General features: G+C 40.0%; 2 protein-coding genes across 7 annotated transcripts in view; one reads left to right on the top strand and one right to left on the bottom strand.

The window, feature by feature from the left end:
- The window catches only part of fam131bb (family with sequence similarity 131 member Bb), a 45,697-nt gene extending 44,725 nt beyond the window's left edge, over positions 1-972 (bottom strand). For 2 of the 4 annotated variants that reach the window (XM_014012612.1, XM_014012611.1), the window contains exon 1: positions 885-972. The gene's annotated coding sequence lies outside the window, so the exon portion shown is untranslated. The remainder of the gene's footprint in view (positions 1-884) is intronic. The other 2 variants (XM_014012608.1, XM_014012610.1) reach the window with 1 other exon arrangement.
- A 16-nt stretch (positions 973-988) lies between these two features.
- zyx (zyxin) overlaps positions 989-4,127 on the top strand; it is a 16,591-nt gene continuing 13,452 nt past the window's right edge. The window contains exon 1 of one of the 3 annotated variants that reach the window (XM_014012601.1): positions 989-1,121. The gene's annotated coding sequence lies outside the window, so the exon portion shown is untranslated. Of the gene's footprint in view, positions 1,122-1,334; positions 1,587-2,111; positions 2,202-4,127 lie in introns of those variants that run through there. The other 2 variants (XM_014012602.1, XM_014012600.1) reach the window with 2 other exon arrangements.

The following is a 4,127-nucleotide window of genomic DNA, read 5'->3' as shown; positions in this document are numbered from 1 at the left end:
GAACAAAGTATTGGGAAAGTAAAGCTTCCTGTTTTCTATTTAAAGTTAATTTTTTTTATCCTAGATCCCTATTTTGTTAAACACTTTAATAACATAACAGCTCTTATTCATTTTGTACCAAATTTGAGACATTTAATGACAAAAAAAAGTGACTTTTGAACATTAGATGTACAAATATAAAATAACAATTCCATGTGGACCTATTTAAACCTTATTTCTGTTACTGAGCAGCAGTTATCACAGTGAAACATGTGATATGACTCAAAGGTGTTGGTCATAAGGATGTAAGGGTGTGTGAGTGACACATGAAATAACGCTGTGACAATATGGCAGTGTTAGAGGATGGGAGGTGCCAAACAGGCTGAAGGAAGCCACATCATTGAAAGGAGAGAACCCAGGGGTGGAAAAATAAATGTAGCACTTTTTTGTGAGGTGAAAGCAAATATTCACGCAGCAGTACGCACATAAGATTTACAGTCTTAAAACACTTTTTTAAAGTAAATAAAAAGCATGTTCCATTATCCAGATGGGGTGGAACTTACTTACTTACTTACTTACTTATTTGTTTATTTATTTATTTATTTTTGTACCTCCTCTTTGTTTAAAACCCTGACCACTTTCTGAGTCTGCGTCTAATCAAGCCCCATTATCTCTCCCCCCCTCTGGCTCCCTAGCTCCCCCAGCCTGACCTTACATGGAGAGGCAACAGGAGTTGATGTCACCGAATGAAAGAATGCCACAGGAATCCAGGGAGAAAAAGGAGAGCATAGAAGAGGAAGACAGGGGAGAAAGGGGGTGGGGGTGTCTAAGTGGACCATTTATAAACACATTTACAAGAAAACAAGTTGACAGGGGAAGAAAATAAAAAGGATGGTGCTATTTACATAGAAATACACAAGTCCCGAGCCAAAGTCAAACGAGAAGGAACTTGTTTGGGAGGATGGTGTCATTCCTTTTCCAGGCTGAGAAGCACAGGGGGAGGGTCTAAAAGCTGTGGAGAGAGGAAGAGAGAAAGAGAAGTTAGGAGGCAGCTCTTACTCATTTTGGATCAAGAAGAGAAAAGGCACAAAGGGAAGCGAGGGGGACTAAAAGGAGACATCTTCTGCAGCTGTAACAACAGGGTAAGTTGTGCTGTTGTTAAACACACAGTCAAATAGGAACTCTTGTCTTCTGGGTCAGGTTACCTAATAAGGTAATTGTTTTTTTGTCTCTTGATGGTGCAGATTTTCAGATTAACTGTTGTAAACATAACTGAATGTCATCTTTGTGGTGTGACAGCCAGCTCGAGTGGGGGGGTTTGTATTAAAAGAAAGAAAAAATGAAATAATTGTGGTGGTCGTAGTATTTGCCTGTGTTTTAAAACAAACCTCCCATAAACGTACTTTTTTCTCTGTATGTGGTTACACCGGGCTGATGGACACAGGCACGGAGTATGCGGAAGCTCCAACAGGAAGTCGAGCTGAAAAAAGTTGATTTTGCTAGGTTAGGTAAGCTAGCGACGCGAGTGAGCGGGTTCTGTTTTTTCATAGAGGTGGTGGATTAATAAATTGGTAACAGAGAGGAAACCGGTGACTTTACCATATGAGGTAAGGGTGAGAGAAAAATGGGAGGTGTTACCTCGTATGACTACCGAAACCTATTGACCAACGCGTGGAAAGAAACGTGGTGGGGTGTGTGCACTGCGAGCTGTCTGACCGGTGTTGTATCGAAAAAAGCTCCCCCGTCGTTAAGCACCCTCTCGCCCGCACTAAGGTCCTTGTTTTCACTCGAAAATAGAGTAAAAATCGAAAATTACAAACTTACCCTGTTTTTAAATACATTTATGGACCCTATTATATAGAAATGCTCAATTATGACACGTTTACAGGAAATTAGACTGACTAGCTAACACTACGGAGCAGGTAAAAGTTGCAGCCACAAAATAACTCCCCGAAAATATTTTATGCTTGGAGCAACGTTTATATGTGTGTTTATCTAGGGGGTGTGGATGCATGGCASTCATGTCTATCATAAAGTGAACAACTTGTGCAGCCTACCTGTACATGAGATAACGAAGAACCTCGTCAGTTTTGTCACTTTTCCCTTTCATATGTCTGACTTCCACGAGAGGGGCGCTTCTTCCGGAAGGGGTGCTTTTTTTTCGGCTGAACACGGGGAGCGAACCTCACAGTCGGTGAGATTCAAAGGTTTCTGAGGTGGAGGTGAGTGTTAGTTGTTCAGACGTCAATAAACATTTCCTCTTTTACAAACAACGCGGTCTCGCTAACAGGACAAGCTAACGTTTAAGCTACGTCGAATATCGCTCGTGTAGCGTTGAAGGCTAATGGTCAACATTAACCATTGGCACGCGACGTTTGCTGTGCTGCCCATTAATGAGAGGTTTTGTTTTTGTTATTGTTGCTGCCATTCATGTCAGCATTTTTATTTTTGCGACTTTAACCTTCGGCTGTTAGCTGTTTAGCAAATGATGGTTAAAGCTGTCAAAATGCCAAGGTTTGTTTTTTTGTCGAGCAGCATCATAAATCAGATCATAAATCAGTATTCAGGTTGGTACTGTTCTGTTGTGTTCACGGCCTCTCAGGGTTATTCCACCTTCTCCATTCTCAGTTTATAAACGGGAAAGACAAAATATTTTAAAGTTAGCCACTACAAATTAGATAAGTAGATTCACAGCATCAGAAAGTTCATAAAACACCAATTTGTTACAGATATGTGATTTCAGCAATTTATCATCATTGAGCAATGATTTGACATGTTTCAGACCATTCAAAGCATACATTAGAATAAATAGAAAATATGCATTATTCACAAATGATGTTAACTAGTGGGGTTGTGTAGTATTCAAAATGAACTGACACATCCAAGACATACATTATTTTATCATCTTATGTTTACATCAGTATATAAAACAGCTGCATTTATATTTACAGTCCAGATAATGCATGTCATAATTATCACTTTACAATTTTATGCCACATTTGTTTCAGTTTACCTGATTCCTCAATAAATTGTTGTTGAAAAGCTCAGAAATGTCCACCATCAGTCAGAGTTCAAAAGTCTGAAGATACAGGCACGCCCAGAAAAATGCTCAGTGAGTCTACTTTGTGTACAATAAATGTCATAATTGCTGGTTATCACAGATTATGCCTGGTTATTCCAGATATTATGAGCCTACTCCTGTGGTTGTAAAACGAAGTAAAATTTGACAGAATTTGTCTCAAAGCATTTGTCAACAAAACAATAGATTTGCACAGTTCCAGGCAGATTAAGCAGTTATGGGTTACTTTCTAAATGGTAAGTAACACCAATTGTGCATTGTGGTTTTTGGTCACATTCACCTCTAGTGTATAAATAGAACAGTATAAAAGGACTTATCACTGCATATCAGGTCACCACAAACTAGTACAGAATTGCAACATCTATCCTTCCATTTTCTCTGTTTTTCCATGGAGGTTGATGGGAAGCTGGTACCAATAGGCCAGGTACTGGACAACCCTGGRCAGGTTGCAAGTCCATTACAAACACATGCACAAGGAGAACAAGCACAAACTCCACACAAAAAGACCCCGGCTGGGTGTTGAAACTTTCAGACATCTTGTTGCAAGACGACGGCTCCAACTACAGCTGCACCCTGCCGCCCTATGGCGTCTTTTTAAAATATTTTATATTAACGCCATGATTTTGTGTTTGAAGCAACAAAAATTTTACAATGCTCTGGAAGCTAAAAGTCCCTCGAAGCTCCAAGTTGTTTTTACAAAGACCTGCTGGACTCTCGGCGAATTCCTCTGATTGTTACACAAAGCTATAATAAATTTCTAAATTTCTAGCATGGCTTAAGCGATTTCTAGTCTAATGTCTGTGTTCTGAGGTCTCAGAAAATTGTTGAGTCGAATGAAAATCTTTAGGGATAGAAGAAAAGACTCTGTGATTAGTGTGATGAGGAATCTTCCCTAATTGTAGCCTTCATGAATCAAAACACTCAAGTTATTTCAAATCCATTTGGTTCAAAGCCCTTCTTGTCTAGTGCTGTCTAGTGTTGCTGTCTTGTGACTTGCATTTGGCTTCCATTACGCAGCATGTTGGTGGAAGCAGACAAAGCTGGATGGCGGGGGGGGGGGGGGGGGGGG

Source organism: Austrofundulus limnaeus, unplaced genomic scaffold (assembly GCF_001266775.1).
Source record: "Austrofundulus limnaeus strain Quisiro unplaced genomic scaffold, Austrofundulus_limnaeus-1.0 Scaffold93, whole genome shotgun sequence".
NCBI lineage: Eukaryota > Metazoa > Chordata > Actinopteri > Cyprinodontiformes > Rivulidae > Austrofundulus > Austrofundulus limnaeus.
The sequence above is the reverse complement of the archived record's forward strand: the minus strand, read 5'-3'. Positions and strand labels throughout refer to the sequence as shown.